The sequence below is a fragment of the Zingiber officinale genome, chromosome 1A (assembly GCF_018446385.1).
Source record: "Zingiber officinale cultivar Zhangliang chromosome 1A, Zo_v1.1, whole genome shotgun sequence".
NCBI lineage: Eukaryota > Viridiplantae > Streptophyta > Magnoliopsida > Zingiberales > Zingiberaceae > Zingiber > Zingiber officinale.
In genome coordinates, this window is record NC_055987.1 from 134,895,778 (window position 1) to 134,909,538 (window position 13,761).

At 35.8% G+C, this 13,761-nt stretch overlaps 1 non-coding gene across 1 annotated transcript; it reads left to right on the forward strand.

The window, feature by feature from the left end:
• Positions 1-9,590: 9,590 nt before the first annotated feature.
• Positions 9,591-9,697, forward strand: LOC122039256. Its single transcript, XR_006128118.1, has one exon. It is a non-coding gene; the product is annotated as a small nucleolar RNA R71 (small nucleolar RNA).
• Positions 9,698-13,761: the final 4,064 nt, after the last annotated feature.

Here is a 13,761-nt window from a genome sequence, read left to right on the forward strand (position 1 = left end):
TTGAGGAACTCATAAGGATTGTCATGTAAACCCTACAGGTAAACTTAGTCCTGCATAACAATAAAGTTGAGTGGTACTACTCTTGGAGCTAGATGTTAATTAAGCGAGTGTCAGTAACTCATTTAATTAATGGGCATTCGATATCTTAAATATAGGGAGATTAACGCATTCATGATAAAAAGGAGCCCATAATATAATTTGGGAATGGTGCGGTAGTTTAGTAATAACTCTTTAGTGGTATGAGTTATTATTGATGAACTTGAGTTAGGTGTTCGAGGCAAACACGGGAAGCTCAAGCTCATCAAGAGACCAAAGTCAATTCCTCGTCTAGGTCCCTATTGTACCCTCTCATATAAAGACTTATATCCACCCAAAGCATAACTTCTTAAGCCTAAGCTAGGGCTGACCAAGCCTTGCCTGGATTCCAAGCAAGGGGCCGGCCAAGCCAAGCTTGGAGCCCAAGCTAGGGTCGGCCAAGCCTTGCTTGGTGCCCAAGCAAGGGACCGGCCACACATAGAAAAGGAAGTTTTATTTTTTGTAAAATGTTTCCTTTATAGAGATCCATTAAAAGGATTTAAAGGAATGATTTTAATTATAAAACTTTCCTTTTTTAGATCGGTCACAAAAGGAAATAAAAGAAATTTTTATCTTGTTAAATCTTTACTTTTATAGAGATCCATAAAAGGGATTTAAAAGAGAGATTTTAATTATTAAAATCTTTTCTTTTATAGACATCCATAAAAGGATTTAAAAGAAAGATTTTAATTTTATAAAACATTCCTTTTATAGCTATCCACAAAAGGGATTTTAAAAGAGAGATTTTAATTCTTGTATAAAATCTTTCCTTGTTTGATGAAAGGGGTTTTGGCCAGCCATGATAAAGGAATTAAAGTAAGTTTTAATTTTATTTTAAAACTTTCCTTTTTTGCATTCACCAAGGATTATAAAAGAAGAGGAGGTAGTGCCTTATGCTTTAACACATCTTCTATTCCTCTTCCCTTCCTTGGTGGTCGACCCCTTCATCATCTTCTTCTCTTCTTCTTCTTTGTGACCGACGACATCAAGCTTGGAGCTCTTTTGGTGGTCAGATACTTGGAGGTGAAGAAGAAGAGAAAGGAAGCTCTCTAGTTGTGACATACCTTGGTGGCCGAAAGCTTGGAAGGAAGAAGAAGGTTTGGGTGGATTTCATTTTGGTAGATCGTCGCCCACACGACGTCCAAGAGGAGGAGAGGAATACCATAGAAGATCGAGAGGTTATTAAATCTTCCAAGAAAGGTATAACTAATTATATATTTCCGCATCATAATTAGTTCATAATTAGTTCAATTTTAGGCTATCGGTTTTGTGTTATTAATTTTTGTTTCAATTTCATGTTTCGAACTTGTGCTTCTATTGAGGTCTCTTTAGTTAAACCGAGGGTTACTGTAAGAAGTTTAAACATTGAATTTCTTTAAAAGGCTTTGTCTAGGAAGTGGTGGATGATCTCATACCCAAGAAGGTCTAGTGCCTCGCCATGTTTAACCTGGAAGCTAATCTTTGAAATAAATGTTTAATCTGTAATACCCACTAAGCTTGTAAGATAAATATATGAATGTAGGATTTTTCCTTAGAAAAAATAATAGGAAGTGAGTTGAAGCAAAAGGAAATAAAATGAAATAAAAAGAAGAGGAGGTCAAGAATTGAACCATGAACCTCTTATATTATATTTCGTAGAATTAATTAGTAGAAACCAATTGGGATAGAGAGAAGATGTTGATAGCAAAGGAGGGAAACTCATGATAAAGGTAAGAATAAAAGCTAACCAAAAGAAAACAAGAAAGGAGCAAGAGAAAGACAACTTGCCTTCCTCCCTTTCTCTCCCTCTTTCTCTCTTCTCTTGCCGAAAATAAAAGAGACCATTAAGGGGATTCATTCCCCCTTGTGTCACCATGAATGATGAGGATAAATAAATAAATAAAAAATAAAAATAAAATAGAAAAAAAGGCTAAGGGAGAAGGAAAGCAAAAACTAAGTTTGCTACCTCTTCCTCCTTAACTTAAAAGAGAATATGTAAAGAGAAGATTTTATTTCTTTCTCTCATTTCTCTCATTCATCCTCTCCCTCACTGAGAACACCACAGTCCCCTCTCCTCCACCTTCGGCCCCAAAGCCAAGTTTTTCCCTAAGAAAGCCTAAGATACAAGGAGGACTTAGCAAAGGAATCAAGGGAAAGGAACTAGAAGAAGAGGCTACTTCTTCTTCACCATACCTTAGATCCACAAGCGAAAAGGATGTAAGCTTCCCCTCACCTGTGGTACAAGGCTTTTTATGTGATTTTCGGATTTTATGAGGATTAGAAAACCTAGGAAAGAATTTAAGAAAATTCGGCTAAAGAAAGGGTTTTCAAATCTAGGATGGTTTAAACAAGACTTTATTTCATGATATTCTTTCTATGCTATGTAGGAAGGATTTTCTTCATGTTTTTATACTTAAATGATGCTTGATCAGAGGAGTACCTAACCCTAGAATTTCGGCCAAAAATATGTTAAGGAGGTTAGGGAAAAATATTGTTTAACTAAACTAGTACAAAATTTCTCCCATGAACTACTAAGGGTTTTTATTGGTTTTCTTGCTTGAAAGTTACTTGGAACCAAAGAAATCCATTTATATGTTTCGGCCAAGAAAAGGGCTTAGGGTTAGGAAGACCTTTAAATTTAAATAACCATGTTGTATGATAGAATATAGAGTTCTCTTAAAGAATTGCATGTTGTACATTGCTAGAAATTCATGAACTCTTATTTTAGATTTTCGGCCATGATAAGATGGATAGTTTAGAAAAGCTTGAACAAAATTCTAATATGCTCAAGACCTCTGTGATATTATGATATGAAAGTTGCTTAATGCTCTTATGTTTAAATTGAGTATAGAAAATTAGTTACATGATATATGACATGTAAGATCACAAGGGTCTTAGCTTGTTTATGAATCAACTTTGTATATGATGTTCTTAGTAATTTTTTCCATGAAACTTACTTAGGTTTTCCATGCTTTAGGCCACTTAAAACCTAGTTTAGAGATTGGTAGGTTTCAGCCATAAGGAAAAATAAAAGAAAAAGGGAAAGAAACCTAGGAAGCCTAAGACACAATTCACATGTATGTTTATTATGCTTGTCTTTATACATGCTATGAAACTTGTATAATTTCTCATGCTTTTAGGCTATTTGAAGCAAGTTAATATTCTATGAGTTTCGGCCAAGTAGGGTTTAAAAGACCTAGAGGCCTTAGAAATGAAACCATATGTGTTAAAAGTGCTTCTTATGAAAATATGATAAGGTGTTGATTGTGTCACATATTTGTATAATTTTTTTTCATGACCTAAATGGATCATTGTGTGTTTCGGCCATGAAGGGATAAATTCCCTAGAAACCCTAGAACAAAAATTAAATATGCTTATGTCACTCTACATGAAATATGATAAGTAGAAAACCAAAGTTCTCATACTATATGTTGTTTAGTGACCTAAATGAGGCTAGGGTAAGTTTCGGCCATACCTATTGTATGATGTCTTGTTATGAATTTATACATGATGTTAGTTCAAGTTCACATGCTTGTATGTTTGTTTTTAGCCCTAATGAACACTTGTTAAAAGTTTGACTAGGACATATGTTAAGGGCTTGAAGGACTTAGGAACTAGCTCAATATGCTTACTATGCTATTTGGAAAAAAATGCTATAAATATGGTTTAAGGTTTCCATGCTTTCATGACATTTGGGACCTTGTTTATATACTGATAGGGTTCGTCCACATGAGTTTAAGGACTTGGAGAACTTAGAAATCAAGTTAATCATGCTTATAATGCTTCCTATGAAATTTATGTAATGATGATTTAGGTTTCACATGCTTGGAGGTTGTTCTTACCTAAATTGAGACCTAAGGGGGTTCGGCCATGATAGGAACCCAAGGGTTTAGGAAGCTTAGAACCCAAGTTAACTATGTTACCATGTTTCTTATGATAGTATAATCACATGATATACCCTTATGCTTAACCATGTATGCTTGTGATTTATACCTTTTTATGATATGATATGTGGATAGAGATATGCATGTTTTAATGACATGTTATGTGCTTAGAAATATGCAAGCTTTAATGATATGCTATGTGCTTAGAATATGCATGCTTTTATGATATGCTATGTGAGTAGAAATATGCATGCTTTAATGATATGCTATGTACTTAGAAAATGCATGTTTTTATGATATGCTATGTGTTTAAAATATGCCTACTTGTTATGACATGATGTATGCCTAAGTGATGCATACTTTTTATGATACAATGTATGCCTAAGCGATGCATACTTTTTATGATATGATGTATGCCTAAGTGATGCATACTTTCTTATGACATGATGTATACCTAAGTGATGCATACTTTTTATGATATGATGTATGCCTAAGTGATGCATACTTTTATGACATAATGTATGCCTAAGTGATGCATACTTTTATGCTATGCTATGTGACTAAATGATGCATTTTTATACATGCTATTTTACTTTGTAAGGCTTGTACCAAGGGTGGACTCCTAATCAGTCCCTAGGCCTTGCTTTGTGATCTAGGCTAAGCCTTGCTTTGTGATCTAGGCTAATAAGGGATGGGCTCCTTAGTACACCCCTAGGCCTTGCTTTGTGATCTAGGCTAAGCCTTGCTTTGTGATCTAGGCTAATAAGGGATGGACTCTTCAAATACGCCCCTAGGCCATGCTTTGTGATCTTGACCTAGTTCCTAGTATGATTCAAGACTTGCTACCTTGGATATACTTAGGACGCGCGCATCTATGTTATGTATGTATGGTACAAGCCGGGGCCCTAAATATGTTGATATTATGTTCAAGTATATATATTTAAGAAGAAAATGATTTTAAAAGATCATGAGACATACACATGTTTTTCGGATACATGTTTTTAAAATCATGATGCATATAATCTATGATTATGTTGTGTTGAGGCTATGATTTAAGATATGCCATGATATGATTATGTTATGTTTCATGCTATGTTTTAAGAGATGATATGCCATGATATGATTATGTTATGTTTCATGCTATGTTTTAAGAGATGATATGCCATGATATGATTATGTTATGTTTCATGCTATGTTTTAAGAGATGATATGCCATGATATGATTATGTTATGTTTCATGCTATGCTTTAAGAGATGATATGCCATGACTAGTTATAATGTTTGTTATGTTGCATGATATGCTTAAAGAGTATGATATGTTATGCCATGACTAGTTGCGATCATGTTAAGTTGAGACATTATTTGATTATGTGCTGATTGTTGGTTTTAGTGAGTAGGAAAGGAACTTACTGAGCCATGAGTGCTCATAGCTTACTTTCCTTGTACCACAGATAAAGGAAAAAGCTGGATGAGTTAAAGGAGCAGCAGGAGGGGCAACGAAGATGTGTGTGGCGGTGGCTAGGCAACTAATTAAGAACCTGCTTTAAAACCTTTAAGAACTATGCTTTGGTTTTGTGAAATGATACAATATGGGTGACTTGATGTTAAGTTTTTATTTATTTTGTTATCATGTTATGAAACCATGTTAGTGTAGTTCGGTTTTTAATTAAGCTAAGAAAAATAATTTTAAGTCTTCCGCTGTAATATGTACGTAGAGTATCGTAGCCCCGTCCCTTGTTGATAGCAGGGAGGGCGGGCGTTACATAATCATCTTCTGTAATATGGTTTAACTTAGGAAGATCACATCGGTTAAACTTAGAGTAAAAATGTTAAGTATCATTTCCAATCCAAGTTTAACTTTTGAAGAGCAACTTGGATTAATAATGTTAAGCATCATTTGCAATCCAAGTTTAACTTCAGTAGAGCACATGGGTAGCTAGGTTAAGTTCAGTGCTTGTACAAATTTTTGTACAGGGGAGCAGAACGGAATCCAGGTGTAGCAACCAACATCCACCCCACTTCAAACACTCACTAAAAGGGAAGAGACATGGTTAGAAGAATTTAATAAATCATATTCCAACCTTTTCTTACCAATTACCAATGCAAGTTTATGACTTTTAACATCAATTATAGCTCCAACTATAGCAAGAAAGGGTCTTCTAATTTTTGGGTCTTCTTCCATGTTAAGTACCATAAAATCTATAGGAATAATGATCCCACCAACTTCTACCGGCACATCCTCTATAATACCCATAGGGTACCTGCAAGAATGATGAGCTAATTACTGTTAGTTAGAGCCCTAGAGCCAATCATTTGATGATTGTATGGACTCATTGTATCATATCCTTGTATATTAATAAAGGCATTTGTTTGGTTATTATACTTATTTGTATTAGTGCCAAATAGACTAAGTATAATAGCGTCCTTGAGTAGAAGGTTCATACCTATATCAATCGATTAGTTGAATCGATAGTGAGATGATATAGGGAACACTACTCTAAATCATTCCTAGTCGAGTATTAACATTCAGGAACAATGTTAATGTAATAAGACTAGCATGTAGGTCAGCTCGTTGACTTGATCTCACAAGTCATGGATATAGAGATATCAAGCTGACACATGGGTATACATTGGAGAATGTATACTGAATGACCCGCCATGAGAAAGTATCATGGATCGTTATATGAGTGTCATATACTTTCTCATGTGGCTATTAGTATGACTATTAGTCCTTAGACCTGAAGTCACCATGGATCCCTACATAAGGAGTTATGTACTTTGGTTTCGTCAAACGTCACCCGTAACTGGGTGGACTATAAAGGCGATTACTGGGTATATAACTAATTATGCAGAGGGATGTGAGTGATGTAGATGGGATCTATCCCACCCATATGACGGGAGCGACATCAATATTCTTGATAGAGTTAGACCACGAAGTGCATGGCCATGCCCAAATGAGTCAACATTAGATGTTGAGCTCATTTGATCGAGTGAGTCTACTTGGAGTTCAAGATTTAGATTGATTAGAGGATGACACGGTCTATGCCTCATATTGATCAATCTAGATGTCTAGGATAGAAGGACAATGACATATTTTGTGAGGAGTCACAATTGGTAGTCACAAGGTGATGTTGGATCTCGACATTCTTGTAACTTGGGTAGTAATGATGTGTTGCTAGATACCGCTCATTACTTATGCTCCTAAATGGGTTTAGGGCATTGCCAACGTTACAAGAACCTATAGGGTCACACACTAAGGACAATTAGATGGAGATTTGGTTCATATGATGAACTAAGAGGATTAGATTCATTTGATGAATCATATTGGATTAAGAGTAATCCAAATTGGGCTAATTGAGTTGGACTCAAGTTGATTCATGTATTCAATGAGTCTAATTTAGATTATGACTCATTAAATCAACTTAATTTAATAAATTAGATTCATTATATTAAGTTGGCTTGAATCATATGGTTGGATTAGATCAACCATGAGAGAGATTTGATCAAGTTTGACTTGATTTGAGAGGAAGAGAAAAGGTCATGTTTGACTTGACTTTTTGCCACATCACTAGTGAGTTGGCAAGATGTGGACCAATAGGATTGCTCCACATCATCAATGTGTGCCACCTCATGGAGGTTACAAGCCTCCATAGCATTTAATGTGGCCGGCCCACATTAAATGAGGAGGTTACACTTGTTGCCATGTCATTGAGTGAGGTGGCAAGATGTGGACCAATAGTATTGATCCACATCATTCTAGAGTGCCACCTCATGGGGGTTACAACTCTTTAATGGCTCCACATTAATTGCACTTAATGTTGAAATGGGAGTTACACATGAGAAGGTGGCCGGCCACTTGAATGAGGAGAATAATTTTCATTTTGAAAATTATTCCATCATTCATTTCTTCTTCTTGCTCCTAGAGTTCTTCTTGCTCTCTCCCTCTCCTCCTTCCTTGGCTGAACCACATAGGTGCTAGCACACCTTGGTTTTTGGTCACCTCCATCTAGTGTGTCCGTGTGGATACTTCTAGAGGACCGTACGCTTGACGGTCTTGAGATCCGGCACCATTTGGACGAGCGGGATTCGCGTGGGTCGCGCATCAAGGGTAATGATCTTAACTTTAGTGTAGATCAAAGTTTTTACAAACTCGTACAAGAAAAAGGTTTTTCGAAAAATTTTGTTTACGAATCTTTGCACGAGATCCATGGCTTTGGGTGACTCGGGGTTTCCGCGACGCGGAAAAGCGGTTTTCGCGGCCCGACGAACCCAACAATTACAGTGTCATGGTAGTAAGTTTAAAGTTTTTGAGACCTAACTTATTACAAATTGAGTATGGAATGAGGCTAACACTCACCCTTACATCACAAAAAACTTTTTCTATAAATTCAGCTCCTACAGTGCAAGGTATATAAAAACTTCTTGGATCTTTAAGCTTCGGGGAAGTGTTCTTCTCGAATAAAGTGCTACATTCCTCGGTAAGTGCTATGGTCTCAATGTCTCCTTTCCTCCTCTTGTTGGACATGATGTCCTTCAGGAATTTGGCAAACTTTGGCATTTGCTGAATGCCATCAATTAGAGGAACCTCCACACAAATATCTTTAACTTTGTCTAGAATTCTTCCAAATTCTTCATCCTTTTTCAGCATAATTAACCTTTGAGGAAAAGGGACTACTTGACTTTGCGGGTTAAGTAGAAGAGTATCTTCAACCTTATTGGTGCACTCCTCATCATCTTGAATCTGAATTGGTTCAAGTGTTGGAGAAGAAAGCTCTTCTTTAATTTTCATCCCTTTTAGAGCAGTCACTTGAAGATCACTCAAGGTTCGTTCGTTCCTAAGTTTGATTCTATTATAGTGTTCCATGGGGTTTACATCAAGCTTTCTTGGAAACTATCCTGGCGCTCTTGAAGATGATGAAGCTACTTGGGTAATTTGGCTATCTTGAATTTTCTAGTACTTTTCTGAATTATCAATTCTTTGAGTTAGCACCTTTAATTCTTGCTTCATTTCGTTTTGACTCAAGATGAGCTTTTTAATCATTTTCTCTAATCTAGAAATTTGATTGCTCTGAGAAGGTTATTGTTGAAAATTTTGTTGCCCAGGCTGGAAACTTGGTCTGGCCCCCCATAGATGGTCCTTGTTCTTGATTATTTCTATAAGGTAAATTTGGATGATTCTTCCACCCAGGATTGTATGTGTTTGAATATGGATTGTTCTGTCTCCGATTATACCTAACGATGGCATCACACTGCTCAAGTTGATTAATTTGTGCAGAAATAGCTCCTAAAGGACATGCGTCTTGAGCATGATCAAAACTTCCACATGTTTCACAATAACATACTATGATATTGACTGTGCTAGTATTTGTTCCCATATTTTCAAGCTTCTTTGTAAGAACATCCAGTTTTGCAGACATCATAGTAATTGCATCCACATCAAATTTTCTTGATGCTTTAGTTGAGTTTGAAAAGGAATAGCTTCCACTTCTTTCTGTGGCCCACTGATGATGGTTTTATGCTACACTTTCAATAATATCTTCGGCTTCATCTAAAATTTTATTCATAAGTGCCCCTCCAGCAGCAGAATCTAAGGACACCTTAGTATGATAATTGATGTCATTATAAAATGTATGCAACACTAGCCACTTCTCTAATCCATAATGTGGGCATTGTCTGAGCATGTTATTGTATCTATCCCATGCTTCAAATAAAGATTTTGAGTTTGACTGTCTGAAACTTGCAATAAAATTTCTTATATGAGCAGTCATGCTTGGAGGATAGAATTTATCGAGGAATTGTTGTTCACACTATTCTTAAATGGTAATGTTATTTGTTGGTAGAGAATTTAGCCATTGCTTGACTCTATCTCTTAAAAAAAACCCAAATAATAATAATCTCACGACTTCAGATGGAACACCATTCATCTTCATAGTTCCGTAGATTTCATAAAAAACTTCTAAGTGTTGATTAGGATATTCATATGGTCCACCCCCCAAATTGATTCTGTTGGACCATACTGATTATCGCAGGCTTGATCTCAAAATTATTAGCTTCAATAGAGGGTCTTGTGATGCTAGAACAAAATCCTCTGGCATAAGGTGCTGTGTAATCTTTAAGCAATTTGTTTGCCATATTTGAATGTACTTGTTCTTCTGAATGTATTTGTGAGGTTTTCCTTTTATGAAAGGTTCTATCAATTGCGGGATCAAAAGGTAGTAGATCACCTACAAAGTTAGATCTTCACATACAAGAACAAGATTGCAGAATTTGATTCACAAACAAAACGAATAAAGAATGGAAAGAAAAATTGTAGAACAGAATTACAAAACTAGTTACAAGTTAGATGGGAGAAAAGCAAAGAAAAGTTTAGTCTAACTCAAATGATAATCTCTAATGTTATTGACGTAGCCCTCAGCAACAGCGTCAAAAACTTGTTACTCAACCACAAATGCACGGTTTCATCATCAGTAATAAAAAAGATATTGTATCCACAAGGACTGGTTATAACTACTAAAGATAACTCAAAGCGAATTAGCTAAACAATCTGTTGGTTGATACTCGGAATATCATACCGGTTCCCCTATACAAAAATTTTGTACAAGTCCTGAACCATTCCTAACAACCAATTGTGTTCTTTAGAAATTAAATTAGGAATCACAAATAGAACTTAACATTATTGATTCCAAATTTAACTTATCTGTTCTTAGAGGTTTAGACTTGGATCGTAAACGATACTTAACATTATTGATCCAAATCCACCCATGTTACAAATTCAATTAAATATTAATTCAAGAGATTGGCTTCCAAGTTAAATATGACGAGGCACTTGGCCTTCTAAAGTATGGGAGCATCCACCACTTCCTAGACAAACACTTTCAATGAAATTTGATATTTAATTTCCTTATAGTAACCCTAGGTTTAACCAAAAGGAACAATCAAATTACAAGATCGAAAAAAAACAAAATAACACAAACTCAAATCACAAATTCGAAACCTAGAATCATATGGCTCTTGTGTTTGGTATTTCAAAATCTATACAAAGAAAACTAGTATGATGCGAAATAGAATTACTAGTTATACCTTTCTTTGTAAGCAACAATCTCTTGATCTTCTATCATATTCCTCTTCTTATCTCAGACGTCGTATGGGCAATGATCTACCGAGATGAGAACCACCCAAGCTTCCTTCTTCTCCAAGCAAGTTTCGGCCACCACAAGAACTCCAAGAGAAGATGAGGTTCGACCACCACCAAACTCCAAGGGATGCTAAGAAACAAGACCTCCTATCTCTCCTTCTTCCTTTAGCAAGATCCGACCACCAACCAAGCTCCTTGAGATGAAGATGACGTCGGCCAAGGAAGAAGAATAGGAGAGGGAGAGGAAGAGAGGGGCCGACCACCAACCAAGGAAGAGAGGAAATAATAGAAGAGATATTGTTATGAGGTGAGACATCTCTACCTTCTCTTTTATATTCCTTAGTCTTGGAAAATAAGAAAAGTTTTATTAAAACTTCCTTATTCTCTTTGTCAATGAAAGGAAAGTTTAATAAAATTTCCCTTTCAAACTATATATGGCTGGCCACCTTAATCCCTCCAAACAAGGAAAGTTTTAAACACAAAATTAAAACTTCCTAATTTGTTTCCGGAAATTTAAATAAAAATTTCTCTTTTGAAAATTCCGTTCATGATTGATCATAAAAGGAAAAATTTATAAATTAAAATCTCTCTATTAAAACATGTGAATGATTTACAAAAAGGAAAGTTTTCTCTAAAATTAAAATCTTCCTTTCAATCTACAAATAAGGAAAGATATCAAATATTTTCTTAATTTTTTGTAGAAACTATAAAAGGAAAGATTCAATTTTAAAACTCTCTTTTAAATCATGAGGATAGCTACAAAAAAAGGAAAGTTTTATCAAAAATTAAAATCTTCATTTTAACTACAAATAAGGAAAGATATCAAACCTTTTACTTAATATTTTGTAGAAAACTATAAAAGGAAAGATTTAAATTTTAAACACTCTTTTAAAACCATGACTTCCACATAAGAAAGATTTTTTAAAAAATAAAAACCTTTTAATTCATTGTGGCCGGCCACACCAAGCTTGGGTTCAAGCTAGGGCCGGCCACCTAATGAAACCAACCCACCTTGGTTAGGCCGGCCCTAGCTTGGGCTCCAAGCTAGGCTTGGCCGGCCACCTTAAGGTGGGTAAGAAGGTGGGCATGGGTAGGTATAATACTTTATAAATAAGAGGCTATGATAGGGACCGAGAGGAGGAATTGGTGTTGGACCCCGTGGTTGTTTTGACATGATCAACCAAGTTAGTTAGGTCTTGTTTGTTTTTGATTCCTGTGTCTGAGTGTACAGGAGCTTAGGAGCGCAGGAAGTCAAGCAGAAGACGCAGCTAGCGAGAAAGATGGCATGGGAAGGGAGCCGACGGGCTCGGTGCGTCCGAAGGACGAGAGAGCTGTGGAAGAGTACACCGGTGGACGAGAAGAACGTGCGTGGCGTTTGAGGTACGTTAATCTGGGGAGGAAAGCTGCTCGAGGAGAAGGCCGGAAATTGGGTTCAGGTGAGCCCTATTTCAGTTGGCTGAAATCACCCAAGCAAATGGAGCTTCGGAAGTCAAAGCGAAGATGAAAAGGAGTCAAAAGAGGTTGGAAACTATTTATACCATGCAAGCAGGAAGGTATTTATAGCAGGAACCTTGAAGACACCTTAAACATGCATTGAAGGAGCCTTCAACATTGAAGGTGCCTTCATTGCTTGTTGAAGTTGCCTTAAGCCAGGTCAAAATGACCGTTGAGGTTCAGATAGAGTTCTATCCGAACAATTCATTGGAGGCGCCTTAGACCTCTGTTGGAGGCTCCTTAGACCTACGAGATAGAGTTTCCAGGGCCTATAAAAAGACCCCTGAACCTAGGAATTAGATATTAGTTGTTCAATCAACTCTGTATTCATTCCTAGTAATAGTTCTAAGTTGTTAGAGTATAAAAGACTTCTCCGCCATCAGTAAGGGAGACTTTTTCTAGTGCGCTTTTCTTCTCCCTGGATTAACAACCTTTTTGGTTGTAACCAGGTTAATTGCTAAGTCTCTGCTTTATTTCTATTTCTTTGATTCAATTATTTTATTATTGCTATTGTATTTTTGAGTTGAAAGCACGAGGAGGGTATAGTTTTCTTTTTTTTTTCAGGCAATTCACCCCCCTCTTGTCGGCCTCCGCTAAAATATTGAAATGAAATGTTTAATTAACTTCTTATTAAAACATTAAAATTTAAATTAAATAATGCTTTAAGATTTTTTTTCCTTTTTCTTTTTCCATACTTAGGAAAATATTCTTGCTTAGAATTTTTGCTTGGAAAATCTTTATAACTATTTTTGCCTAACTTAAAAAGTCCTCTAAAGTTAAAATTTTTTTTGGTCTAACTTAAATTTTTTTCAAAAACTTTAGAACTCTTTAGAATATCTTTTTTCAAATCTCTTCTTAATTGACTTAGATTTTTTTTACATTTGGTACCCCGTTTTTGCTATGATCAAAGGGGGAGAAATGAGTACAAGTTAAGTTTAGGGGAAAATTAAATCTAACTTTGGTTAAATTTTTTTTGCTTTTCACCATTTAGTATTAGAACTAAATTTTATACTTGTTGCAATTTAGTTTAATTGCAAACTTAGACTTTAAATGTTAGTTTTGTAATTTCTTAAAATTACTATTTGTGTGTTTTTACCCTAACTTGAACTTGGGTTGATGCACATCAAAAAGGGGGAGATTGTTGGACCACATGGTTGTTTTGATGTGATCAACCAAGTTAGTTAGGTCCTGTTT